General features: G+C 40.9%; 1 protein-coding gene and 1 long non-coding RNA gene across 4 annotated transcripts in view; one reads left to right on the top strand and one right to left on the bottom strand.

Annotated features, from left to right (window-relative positions):
• Window positions 1-14,022, top strand: part of LOC127062704 (netrin-1-like) — a 104,340-nt gene that overhangs the window by 51,345 nt on the left and 38,973 nt on the right. The window lies entirely within an intron of this gene.
• Window positions 1-14,022, bottom strand: part of LOC127062759 (uncharacterized) — a 67,538-nt gene that overhangs the window by 11,900 nt on the left and 41,616 nt on the right. Inside the window, exons 3-6 of one of the 3 annotated variants that reach the window (XR_007781190.1) lie at window positions 7,217-7,380; window positions 6,109-6,445; window positions 3,085-3,221; window positions 2,748-2,901 (exon numbers count right to left, since the gene is read on the bottom strand). This is a non-coding gene — a long non-coding RNA (uncharacterized LOC127062759). Of the gene's footprint in view, window positions 1-2,747; window positions 2,902-3,084; window positions 6,446-7,216; window positions 7,381-14,022 lie in introns of all 3 variants that reach the window. The other 2 variants (XR_007781191.1, XR_007781189.1) reach the window with 2 other exon arrangements.

Consider the following 14,022-nt stretch of genomic DNA (forward strand, 5'->3'; position numbering starts at 1 on the left):
ACACGCCTAGAAAGGTGCTTGAACCCGATACAGAGTGCAAAGCTTTCCTCTCGCACACTCGGCACGCGTTAGCATATTCATTACTCGGCACTTAGCAAGGACTTAAGCCTTTAAAGCTTGCAATGGGATCAGTATTATTAGTCTCTCTGCCTCAACCCCTTCACTACACGGATATTCTACCTTTCTATTTATAACTAGATACTTATTACCTCTTTCTCTCTCTCTCTCTCTCTCTCTCTCGCTCGCTCGCTCGCTCGCTCGCTCTCTTAATCCTTAAACAGAAATAAATTTAACTTCGAAAACTATCGAATCTCGTCTGATCGCGTACGATCGATTCTAATTTTATTTTCTTTAGAGAGAATCGCGTGATATAAAATCTCGTTGAAAATTTTATTAGGGCGAAGCCTTTGCGAAAAACCACGAGTATTTAGTTACAGCATGGAAAAAGAAATAGAAATGGAATAGAGAATCCGTACCGCTCGCCTATCTTCTTTGAAATTATTCGCTCGCTCTTTCGCCGCTCGGTACATACACACGTACCTACCTAGCTACAACGGCAAGCCTTCGGGGTGGCTTGTTATCTGCATTTACCCTACCTCTCCTTAAGCCGTCTAACCTTCCTTTCTTTTTTTTTTTTTCTTCTCCAACTCGTATCGCCCTTGGTGCATTTCGTTGCACGTTAAAGCTTACATATAGAACCGACTTCGGTACGTCTAAACGGATCTACGAGAATTTTAACGCGAATAAAATTCCATTTTCATTAACTCCTTCCTATTGTCTCCGATTAGAGCCGTTTTACATTCTGTAAGAAATCGTTCCAATTTAATTCGAGATAAATTTAAGTATATATCTTTTTACGAAGGAAAATCTGGACGGAGAATTCGATGGGAATCGTTAGGAATACGTAATTTCGTCGCCGTACGATTATCGATCAAATTCGATCGACGAGGTCGAAAGCACGAACGGCAATTTGATTTACTCGCCGAAATAAATAGATAATGATATTTTTCGACGAGTACGTGAATCGATTACGCTTAAGGAAAATTAAGAACAACACTGGATGTCGTCGATAAATTCCACAAGATAATCGTTTACACGTCTTTTCTACGAATCGCATTATCGTATTCGTTAAAATACATTGAAATTTGTACCTGATTCGAGATAATCGTCGGCATTAATAATCGTCCCGCGAAACGTTCTTTGAAACCTCGAGAAAGGCTAAAGGATTTCGTTAATCAGATTAAAGCAATTATCCTGACGAGTTTTGAATCTTGCGACTTTCTATATAATAACGCATACCGAGAAAGATGACGAGTCGTTTTAAAATTTGAAAGAGGAGCTTAAGGTTAAGACTTTTTGTTGTATTTTCTGAATAACCAAAGTTTCCTTATACCATTCACACAAATTCGAATTATCCGAACAAGCTGTATAAACGTTCAACGGCTGAGAAAATAAGATTCAAAAGAATCGCGAAAATTTCGAACGAACCGAAAAACCTGCCGACGAGTACAAAAGATCGATCGTCTTTGAAAATTTCTTCCCGCCGTACAATAGTTAAAAACAGACGCGAGGAATGTCCGTGGTGAGCCGATGCTGTGAATTATGAATCACGCGTCCTTCGATCGTAATTTCTAATCGCCCGACGCCCGACTGCCGACGCGTGCTATTCATCAAAACGCTTTAAAAATAGAAAAATAAAACTCCACTTTCAATCGCGATACGAACGATCCTGCTAGACTCGTAATCGAGTTTAACATCTTTTTTTTATCGTCGTTCTTTGTTTCTTTTTAAGAACATCGCATCAAAAAAAGAAAAAAGAAAAATAAATAAATAAATAAACGTTCGCTCGCAGATCAGGTGAAAAGTTCCGAACGAAATCTCGTCCAACGAAGATGTTATTTTCGCGGATACCGTGCCGCATTGTCCGGCCTATAGTTTATTTTGCACGCAATTTCCTCGTTTCCTTCGACACACCTGTTGATTCCATAAGTACACGTCGCGTCTGAATTTTTATTCCGCCATTAGAACCTTTGTCGTCGATAGATAAAAAACGATAACGTGAGGAAAATTCAAGTGGTGTAGTTAAAACGTCAAGACGATGACGCGCATACATAATTTAAAGTTGATTTACACAATTTACGGGCGAGTTAACGTTCGATTCGTTAAGATATGACGTGGAAGAGGAAGAAGGGAATTTATTTCGGTGCATTTCTCAAAGCTAATTTATGATACCATCGATAACAGAACGTTTGTAAAACCGCATGAAATATGCAGCCATCGGTCCGGTGGTAAAGTACTCGCGTTACGTAATTTAGTTTATAATAGATCGCAAATAATATCGATTTTCAGGCTTCGCTACGCGGAGGTTACCGCATACGGAGAGACCGAAAGACCAAGATAAACATTTTAATTGATCGCTTTTAATGAATCTTCCTTCCACTCGGTCGCTCGTTCAACGAAGATGTATCAACCGCGATACGACCGTATCTTACACGAGAAGAAAGATCGGCTCGATAAAACGTATCTTTAGCATGCTCGAACATTTCCTTACACTGTCATTTTGTATATTTTTTCAGATATAATTTATACGCTTTTGAACACGCGCATATGATATCTCACAATGACTACATTAAAATTAATTAATTAATGAATATAATAACTCGTCGATAATCGCCTTAAAAAATTATAATCGAACTTTCTGTCCACGACGTGTTGGCTATCAAAGGAACTTGAATATTTTTACTCACTATTTACGAAACTTTTCGACGATAGATTCAACGTACTCGTCCAAGTCTTGTAGATCGAAATTTAGAAAGGTTGATCGCCGAATAGATTACGAAAACGAGTTAGATCGAAATTCCTGTGCCTTGAAATTACTTGTAAATCGAAATGACGAAATCGCTGAAAAAAGAATGAAGGAAATCGTTATTATTACAATCGTTGTGACAAATAAACGTTAGAAATTTTCAATGAAACATATCTATCGAAGGCTATGCCGATCCTTAAATTATATTTTTCGAAACTGAAATCGATTTAAACGAATAAGAGAAATAGATAAAATAGTACGTATTAATATCAGTATACCTATACTCGTACGAAGCCAAACGATGCTCTTGCCAACAGATATCGTATTACACTGAGAATGGATATTCCCTTTGGTCCACTGTAAAGTCGAACGCTCGACAATGTTTTGTTTACGTTTTCGCACGAGAACGAATTTCCTGGAAAATACGTAACCACAATAACAGTCGATAGTCCGCGTTCGTATTAACAACTAACTTCTTACGATAAAGAAACGTTGAATATCTCTAAAGGTAAACATACTTGGGGATATATCGTTTAAAGGAAGATCAACGAAAAATAAATCAAATGAAATATTCAAACTCAAACAAGGTGATCGGGAGTTATCGGTATCTACGTACACATACAGGCGGTTCGTTTCGAAAAATAAAATATATTCCAGCGAGATAATATTTTACACAGCGCGAGAACGATTATATTCAAATCGATCATTCCCCTGTTCTTCGTCGATGGCACGTAAGTACGTACACATATTTTACGTAGCAGATCGTTTATCGTTCGCATTAAATATTATTTCTCCTCTCTAAAGAGATGTATTTTGGAATTAAGATAATTCTTAATATTTCGAAGAAGAACAAAAGGAAAAAGGAGAGGAGAGATATAAACAAAACAAAAATCCTCTCGCATGCGTCGTGCCGAGTCACGAAAGGTACACAGTTATCCGATCTCGAATAAAAATGTATTCCGAATAAAATGTCGGAAGTGTTTACTTGAAGCAAGAAAAAAAAAAGAGAAAAAAGAAAAAAGAAAGAAAGAAAGAAAGAAAGAAAGAAAGAAAGAAAGAACGAAAAATGATCGATTACATATGAAACGACTCTAACACAATAAGACTAATAAATGCAAAAGAAATAAAGAAGGTAAGTACGTTCGCTCGCACACCTGGCAACAAGAAGACATTCGCCCGGATGTTACCTTCGCGGCGTGTAACATCGGCAAAACGAAGAGGAAAAGATCTCTCAGAGATGGAGAGAAGGAAAGGAGAGAAATTCAGACGAGACGGAGACGGTGTGATACGGGGTACGAGGTGCACGAGGGCAAGGAGGAAGGAGAGATAGGAGAATGTAGGTGGTTTCGTGCAAGATAGAGAGAAAGAAGGAGAGAGAGAGAGAGAGAAAAGATAGAAGTACTCGCAAAGAGTAAGAAGCGCATTATGCGCAGCCGAGGTGCAGGTTGCAGGCTTACTTTTGTTTGAACACGCAGGTCCCTCCTTCTTTCTATCCTCCTCCATCTTTCGTTTTCTCTCTCTTTCTCTCTCTCTGTCTTTTTCCAGCTATCTTTCTCTCGCTTTCTATCTTGCTGCCGCATGCTTATGCGTATCTCTCCGGCGTAGCCCGCGAGTTGAGGCACTGTTTTACGTGTGCGCTGTGTACCCCGAGGGGCACGTGGAATTTATGCGTGTGCGTGTACCCGTGTACGTGCTGAAATTTATACAGGCGTTCCACGGGAGATGCTCTCGTAACAGAATGAGAGAGAGAGAGAGAGAGAGAGAGAGAGAGAGGAATGGAAGAATAGCATCGCTTTCAAAGCAGAGAAAGAGAGAAAGAAAGGATGGTGGCTCCCCGATCGACTTCTTCTTTTTTCTTCTTTTTTTTCTTTTTTGAAGCTTCCTTCCTCGCCTCGGGATCGGAGAGGTGCCGGAGAACAGAGAAATCGAATCACGGTGGTATAGAAGTCCCGAACGAGTAACGGTTTCGTCGGCTCGTGAATCTATAATCACACGACAGAATTTTCAAGCTGTCGACCTAAGGCACGCGTTTTTACCTCTGCTCTTTAAAGATCGCTGAATATAAACCGACTCGTTCGATTCACGCGTATAATAACCCTTATTAGACAGTTAAAAGGGTTATTACGAAGTGGACGATCGTTTCGTCGTATAACTTTCCAAAGGAGCAAACAAATTCGAACGAAAATATAATAATATGTGCAACGCGCATGCACGTGTAAATGGACGAATTAAAGGTGATATTATAATTCATAAATAAAAAATTTAATATACCAAGGAAAAATGTAAAAGTGAATCCTTCTAGGTTGAACATTCTCTTGGGTGTGCCTTTATCGAGAGAGAGAGAGAGAGAGAGAGAGAGAGGAGATGCATTTACTCGGGTGCGTGCAACTCCGTAGCTCGATGCACTTACGCGATGCAGGTACACGTAATTGCGCGCATAATTTAAGGGCGCGCCGCGGCACGGATATATGACTCTCGAAACGCTTTGCTCGCGCGCACGTTGCCTCGAGAGAGTACATACAAGAAGACTCGGGAGAAAGAAGGAGGTAGTTGAAAAGAAGAGAACGAGATAGGTCGAGAGAAACCGGCACTTTAAGAAAACCGATCCTTCCATTCATCAAGCGACGATTAAATTGATAGCTCGGCACCACGCGAGCAGCACCATGCTCGAGCTGTAAGAAACTCGAGTTCGTTTGCCTCCGACTTTGCGAATCTTCTTTCCTCTCTCTCCCTCTCGTTTCTTCAAAGGCGAAAGAGAAAGCTCATTGTTCAAAGAGATACGACGCCCGATGTGTCGCTTTAGTGTTTTTTAAAATCTACGGAATAAATGAGACTTCTCAAGGAATATTATGATCGTTAAAGATCTCAATATGTCCGATACGTCTCTTAAAGTTCTCGAACGGTCGTCGAGTTGGCAAAAAGTTTGACATCATTGCTAATGCGGTGATTTCGAGGCGACTGTATTTCGTCGAGCTAATGAAGCGAACGAGGATGCTATAAAGAAAGACAGACAGACAGACAGACAGAGAGAGAGAGAGAGAGAGAGAGAGAGAGGCGATTCCTTTTCTCTCGCACGCCGGACACGAGGCGTTGCCTTAATTTAGAAACAATTAAGGCAACGATACTGCATGCAAATATACCCGCTCCTACCCGTTGGGTTAACCTCTTAATAGCTCGCGCTACTCTCAATTTACGAACGATTAAACTTCCAGTACACACGACCGAGCCCCCCTGAAGATGTGCGCGCGAGCGTTTCATCCGAGATGCTGTGTTAGGCAACATCCACTTTAATGAGTATATACATTTTACGTTGGAAGTTAAATAATCGCGTCGCTTAGGACCTCCGGCGTTTTCGATCTTTCTCCTCCTCCTTCTGCTCCTCCACCACCTCTTTCTCCTTCTTCTTCTCCTCCTCGTTGTCGTCGTAGGTCTTCTCTCGAGATGCTTGAATTTGCAAACTAGACTGAGCACGTCGTCGTCGGTAAGGCCCCTAGATCTTCTTCAGCCGCTCTCAAATATTTATTTCTCCCCCTCCCCCTCCCTCCTCACCTCCTCTTCTATTCCCCACGATGAAGAAGATTGTCGGAGAAGTTTAAACGAAATTTACCATCTATCTCGGTTGAGCATTAGCGGTTTTTCCTGAGAACAAGAAGAGAAAAAATAGAGAAAGAAGTAAAACAAAAAATAAAAAATAATATAGTCTTCCGAACGTTCCGAAAGCGCCGCAAGAAGCGTATTTGGGGAGAATCGAAAACGGTTCTACTTCTTCATCTTCTCGCGGCGAAACGAACTTTGAACTATTTTCAAGCTCGTTGATAGGAGTATCTCAACGTTTGTTTTTTATCGTTCGTCAACGTCCAAGATTTTCGTCAGAAAACTCTGTCTCCACGAGAAGCAGATGATGATGAGGAAGAAGAAGAAGAAGAAGAAGAAGAAGAAGAAGAAGAAGAAAAAGAAAAAGAAAAAGGCCCCGTTAAAAAGGATAGGGGGCCCGAAAGCCACTTAGGATCAATTAGCGTACGAGACCAAGGGGTATACGAAAAAAGGATGGAATCTGAGAAAAAGTTAAGAGAGTAACAGAGAGAGAGAGAGCGACAGAGAGAGAGGAGGGGCGGAGTCGTGCAAGGCTGCTCGGGCCCATGAATGAAGACGTCATCGCCCGTAGTTTTGATTGGACGAGCGAAGAGCGCCTGGAATACGAGACGTTGACGAGTGAAAAGGGACCTGGACGAGTCGACGAGAGCTACGCCGTGGGTCCATGAAGGAAAGAGAAACGAGAGAGAGAGAGAGAGAGAGAGAGAGAGAGAGAAGAAAAGCCGTAATAAATACATGGGAGGTATAATGGGACGAAACCTGATAGCTGGCTCTCCACGTCTATGGTGTCGCGTGGCGTGTCAATGTAATACTCACCAATGGAAAGTCGAAAACCCATAATCATTGAAAGTTCTCGGTTTTAGAAACAATCTCTTGTTTTCCAGTTTCTTCGGTGTATGGTGAACGTCACACTCGTCGATCTATCTTCCATTCGTTCTAAATTTCCATCGTTGTCTCATTATCTTATCAACATGTTTTATCTGGAAATTCAAATAAGTATATGCGTGCGTTCGTGTAGGTGTGTTAATTATTAATTTACGTATAATAACTAGATATTTAAGAGAATAATATCAGTGACATAGGTGTAGGTACGTCGTCGACTTTAACAAAATTTTCAAATGAATTACTGCGAAAAGATCGGATTAATAGAGCTTCTCCCTTTTATAAAAGTACCCGTAGGTACGAGTATTTCGCGTGAGCACAGTTACAAGATGCAAATTTACAGGGTGGCTCTCGATGAAAAGAGAACGAGAGAGAGAAGGTTTCGTGCAAAAGGAGACAGCGTGAGAGAGAGAGAGAGAGAGAGAGGGGATAGGGGGATGCAGGGTCTCTTCGTTTACGCGCGTTTGAAGCCCGGTCTCCTCTCGCAGGGCCATTGAAGAGCGTCTCTTGAAACGAGCTGAAGCTTCGTACCCAAGGTGAACGGCACCGTCTCGAGAGTCGATGACACAATATCGGCGGACTAGAAGAGGACATTTTCTGAGGGTCCGATCGATGAATCGTGCCGAAAGCGCGGCTGGCGAGTATTCTCAAAGAAATAAAGATCGGCACTTTGGGATACGATATCGCGCATAGCTTATCGAAAATATTTATATCAATTCTCTACATAGAAATATATATATGTAGGTATGTATGTATGTATGTATGTATGTATGTATATGTTTATGAATATAAAGAAAATAAATCAACTCGAGCGTACAGGGTTGTATCCTGAAAAATGTATTCCTATGGGATCGGACGCGACCCGATCGAGACTATTTTCCTTTCAAACCTCGATGATAGAGTGGCGAGAACGCAGAGAAAGATCTCTCATGAATATTTATGCACGTTCACCGCCGTGGTCCATCGGTCCGCGATCGCTTTGATTAACTTCGATCCGATGCGTCGAAAGAAAATCCTACGTTCGATCGTAGACGCGTTCATACGTATGTATGTATGTACGTACGTAGGTATGCATGCATGCATGCGTGCATCTATCTATGTACGTACGTACGTATCTAGGTAACTATGTATGCGTCTGGGTTGCGTATAGGCGTCGTAACACCGACGCTTTTCCTTGGCACTCGAGGCGCGGCGAATCGTCGTGTACGGACAACCCGGTGTAAAAAAGGCTCTGTCATGAATATCTTCCTTCAAGGATGACTTATACTCGCAAATGCGCGTGTATGCCTTATTGCCTCGAAAACAGTCCTCGTCTGTTCTACGCTCGCTAAAGAGCATACAATCGATAATGCATCTGGATAGAATCAATCTCGAACAGAGAAGAAAGACCAAGACGTTCGACATTAGAAGAAAACTCATCGTACGTCCTCGAACGTACATTATTAACTATTTCGTTTCAATGACGGCCTTGTCCCAGCTTCGAAAGCATAATTAAAAGGTAAGCCTTCGAACGATTTCAAAAGTCCCGATTTCACTTGCTAACTCTTAAGCCGTGCTTTCTCCTCGTATCGGTATAACCGATAAATAATTCTTTGGAGTCGACGAAAGCGAAAGAAATTCGGGAGGAACGTTTATCGGGGATCTATTCCATTGTGTTCGTTTTTCCTCGATATCGAGGTTAACGCAACCCAGAAATGCGTCGAAGATACGCGTATACGTTAAGCGCGTATTTTCTCCGACGCCCGTATTTTCCTCCGACTATACCCCCTTCCTCCTCCACGGCGTATATTCTCCCACCCAAGACCACCGTGAAAATAGTCGACGGTAAATTTAGATTTATAGAGGGATATCCGGGCGGGTGTTGGGTTTCAATTAAATATGATCGATGAAGAGACCCTTCTGGTCGACCGATGGAACTCTCGCTCTACTCGATTCCCCAGGGATCCGGGGCCGACATTAGCCTGCGAGTTGATCCGGGACGAGGAAAGAAGGATCGAATCCGAAACGATAAATATTTTCGCGAGCTCGTGATTCGTCCGGTCTTTATTTGTTTGTACGTGCATGCATAGGTACATACAACGCGTCGGCACGCTTTTTTTCACGCGGCTCGTATGTATCTCTCTCTCTCTCTCTCTCTCTCTCTCTCTACGTTCTACCATTTCCCCATGTTATCCTACGTTATCCTCGGTGAGACTATCGATATTATTTAAGGTGGCTTATAGCATGCACGGATAGCTCCGTCGAAGAGCGCCATTGTGTTTTGATTAGTTGCCGTCTGATTTAAAGCACCACTTCGCAACACCTGTTCCGATATTCGCGTACTACAAGCGGGATACGTGCACAACAAACTACTACACATTCCTTTCTCCTTTCTGAGAAATCATAAGCGTCATAAATCTACGCTCTGTATATGTGTCTTTAACCGCGGAGAAAACGGGTATATACGTCCTTTGTCTTGATTACGTGTAAAAATTCGATCCTGCGTCGTACGTACATATCTATGTCTATATATATATATATATATATATATATATATATATATATCTTGTGCGTTCGTTTTTACGTTTGCCGTAAATAAAATTCTTTCTCTTCCTTTTTTTTTTCCCCCGATAGCATTAAAGACATCGATCGATAACGAACGATTACGATCTCCGCACCTTTCGAGCACCGATTTTAGACGCGCGTATTTTCTCTGGTCTCCTTACGTCAGAGATATTTCTGGCAAAATTTTTCTCACTCCCCCGAAGAAGATCGAAACTTTCCTACAATCTGGAGTGTATTTTCGAGTCGATCTCGTCCGCAGGCCTTACATTACCCGATATATTTCATTCCGAGATATTTACGATCTCTCTCTTTCTCTCTCTCTCTCTCTAACTCTTACTCTTACTCTCTTGTAAGTCTACCAAGTTTAGGATTGAAAGTCGGGACGATATCCAGATGGCTCGGCTCGTAACGCGAGGAAACGGAGACACGAGTTCGCTGTATTTTCTATTATCGTGTAAACTTGCCCTGTAAAATTAACACCATCGAGAGAGTTTCCGCATTGTTCCGCTTTCACTTTGCTTTTCGTTACTCGTTAATATCCACGCTAACCGTACGGTTAAAATAAAAACTCGATCGATGTAACCTATGAAGTCTATTCGCAAATTTCTTTAGCCGAAGACGAACTCTCCTCGGATCCGTAAACTTCGACGGAGTAATCATGAGCGGGAAAAATTACGAACGAAAGGTGGGTCGATTCGAACCGATTCGAACGTGAACAATGAGACGAGAGAAAATGCGTCAAAAAAAAAAAAAAGAAGAAAAACGAGAGAGAGAATATATCGTTAGATCTCCTGAAATAAATTCTCGTTTTATTAAACATCGAAAATTAACCCGATATAATGACAAATTTGTCGAGCATTGGAATAGCGGAATTAACAGAGTCGTTTGCCGTTAAAACAGGAACGATTAATTCGTAAAAAAAAAAACACAAAAAAAGGGATGCCAAAGAAGGAGAGAAAAGTTTTACTCGACGAGAGCTTTGCTCGAAAGATCGTCGAGAACCTTCCCTTTACCCCACCTGCTGCGAGACCGCTCGTAAAGTAACGATCGTACGAGCGAATTCGCTCGTAAATGTGGACAAATGGAAGGCTAAATGTGATATATCAATCGTCACCGATAGATAAATTCGATTATTAACAACGTGCAAGGGGGAAATCAACGACGCGCCTTTTGATTTCACGAGGGTGAAGATATCGCGTCGACGTTAGCATTAGTTTTAATTCCGTATCTTCCTTTTTTTCCTCGGTTTTATTTATTTGTTTCTTTTTTGGAATTTATTATTACCGATTAAATTTCATTCCTCGTTTCTTTTTCTTCTTTCTCTCGTTTTTATTAATCCCATCGAAATCTATCGAAATATTAAAACTAATTCATATTAAAACAATTTATTACTGTTTTATAAATAAAGGAATTTATTCATTGTTTCGTTGAATTCGTTATAAGAGAATATCGAAATAAATGGAGGGATCTTTCGTTTCTTTTTTTCTAAAATTCGTTTTCGATATCTCTGCGAAATTGCTCGCGTATATACGTGCATGCGTGCATAAGGTACGTAGGCAATAAAGATATAAAAAAAAAAAAAAAGAATAAATTCATGCGAACGCACGAGACATCGTTGCACTCTGACCCAACGTAAAACGTTCCCGTCGTTATCTCGAGAATAGAGACACGCGTTTAACGGACGGCGCTCATTAAGCTTACGCGCGATAATTTGCGTATCGTCGGGACGGCTCCGAAGGATATTTATGTCGTAGCCTTTACGTGGACACTCGGCGACCGATCGATCATCGACTAATGAGGACCCAAAGAGCAAAGTACTCTTACAAGCAATGAGAAATGAGAGGTAATTAGCATTCCTGTGGGAGGAGTTTGCGAGGTTTCACGCTCGCGCGCCTTGTCCCGTCAAATTAAAACGTTTAATAAACACTCGAGATCTTTTCTGACACCTAACGAACATTCCAACTGTTGGTTTCAACATTGGAATTTGATTATTTCCAATCGAACCGATCTTCTTGTCTTTTCCCCCCTTATACGTTTAACTCTTATCGTCGGAAATCTTTCCCGAAGAAAACTACGTTTCAACTCTGTTACTCGGTTCTTTATTCGGAAGAGACATCGGTAGAAGAAGGAGAATAAGTTCTTTTACGATAATAACGGAGGGAAAGAAAGTTTGAAGTAGAAGAAAGAAAAAAATATATATATAAGTGTGTGTATATATATATAAGCGATACGGCAAAGTGTATTAAAAATAAATGAAACGAGTCGGGAATACTGGAGTTCCTACTTCGTATAAACGACGGAGACTTTTAAAAATTCCGCAAAGTCCTTTTCTTACGCCCTGAAACACACTTTCTTTGACTTGTACACAACTCGAGGTACCATTTACAGTCGGTATATCTTCGATCGAATGGAGAATACGTGTTTCCTCGCCGCCTCCATGCGCGGTACACGCGCGACTCGAACGATTTGCGAACGGTGATAGCTAATGAAGGCAAATAGAAGAGAGAAAGAGAGAAAGACAGAAAGAGAAAGACAGAGAGGTGGTAGCGTTGTGTCGTCTACAGGCGCGAGTCAATTTCCGAGCACGATGTTCGAGAGCTCGTAAAAAGAATTTTAAAAGGCCACTTCGCCGTCTCCTAATTTGGATCATGGCTATCGCACGCCTCGATTATGGCGCGACCGTGATTAGCTCGGAAAAAGATAAAATTCTTGATTCCCTTGATAATTTCATATCTCATTATTTTTTCTTTTTCCTCTCATTTTTTCCCTTCCTTCTTTATCTCTTCTTCGTCTTCTTTTTCTTTATTTTTTCTTTATTTTTTTTTTTTTTGCTATCTTCTCTCCCCTCGGAATTTCTTCGAAAATTGAAACGACGAGCTGTGAAAGAAGTTTCTCTTCTTCGTGGAAAATTATGATATCGAGCGCGATAAATTTCTGATACAAAGTATCCGTGTATTAATCGTTAATAATAGTTCGAAGGGACGGTTCGAAGCAAAAGGTTCTTCGGTTTATCTCCCGCAGGATGTCTCGGTCGTATATACGATCGAAGAGAAGGGCTCAGCTTCCCGAGAAAATGGCAAATGGGATTGCCAGAAATTCCAGATATCATCTCTATCTCCGATCCACTCGCCGATTTAGTTGATTTCACTTTCCCGTTTATCTTTTTCCCTCCTTTCTCCCTACAGACCTCTCTCCCGCCCTTTTTCTCTCTTTCTCTCTCTCTCTCTCTCTTTCCGTCCCCATTTCGATTTCGATCGACTCGGCTATATTTTTGTCAGATAGCGAAACGTTTAATTGACAAATGCGAGATCGCTTTTAAATTCAAACGAATTTCAAATTGATCGTATAATCCGTCACGATCGCGACAGAAACGTGCGTGTATTAAACAAACGCGCAATTAAATACGTATTTTGTGTCGCCTTGGATCATTTATTAGAGTACAGTGTAAAGAGTGTAAATTAATAATGAAATAACGCGATGCAACTGCATATATATATGCGTGTGTGTGTGTGTGTGCGCGTGTGTATGTATGTATATATATATATATATATATTATTCTAGTTCAACGATCGACTCATTCGTTGACAATCGCAATAACAAATTAATTAACTTCGTAGCTGGAGTTGTTGTCGAATTTAATTTAGTCATCTAATTCTATTTAAATCTAAAACAAACCGAAGAAATTAACGAAAGAATTTCGACTATATACAATCAGCGGGAGGCTCGTAAAATATTTAAACTGAAAACACGCATGCGAAATCAATCGAGGCCGCTAAACTTGTCCGCGGAACGAGCAAAGGATATCTCAAACATGGACTCTTTGAAAGCTCATAAGTCATAACGAGAAAAAGGGGAAAAAAAGAAATTTGGAAAAAAAGAAAAAGAAGAAGAGAAGGAAGCAAAGAAGAAGAAGAAGAAGAAGAAGACGATAAAAAAATGAAAAAAGAGAAACGATCGAGACTTCGACGGTCTTTTCGAAAACCATGTTTCGCCGACAGGATAAAATCCTTCTCTACGCGTTTCCCGACGAAGAAATAATCTATAAAGAGATTACACGTAAGATCGCCGAATGGACGATAAATCACGATAAACCTTCGTGTAACGATTCCTCATTGCCAGACATTATATCCGCGGCGTGGAACTACCTGGCAACTTCGTAGATAACGATTCGAAATGTTAAAAGGAAGGAGAGAAAC

This window comes from Vespula vulgaris, chromosome 3 (assembly GCF_905475345.1).
Source record: "Vespula vulgaris chromosome 3, iyVesVulg1.1, whole genome shotgun sequence".
NCBI lineage: Eukaryota > Metazoa > Arthropoda > Insecta > Hymenoptera > Vespidae > Vespula > Vespula vulgaris.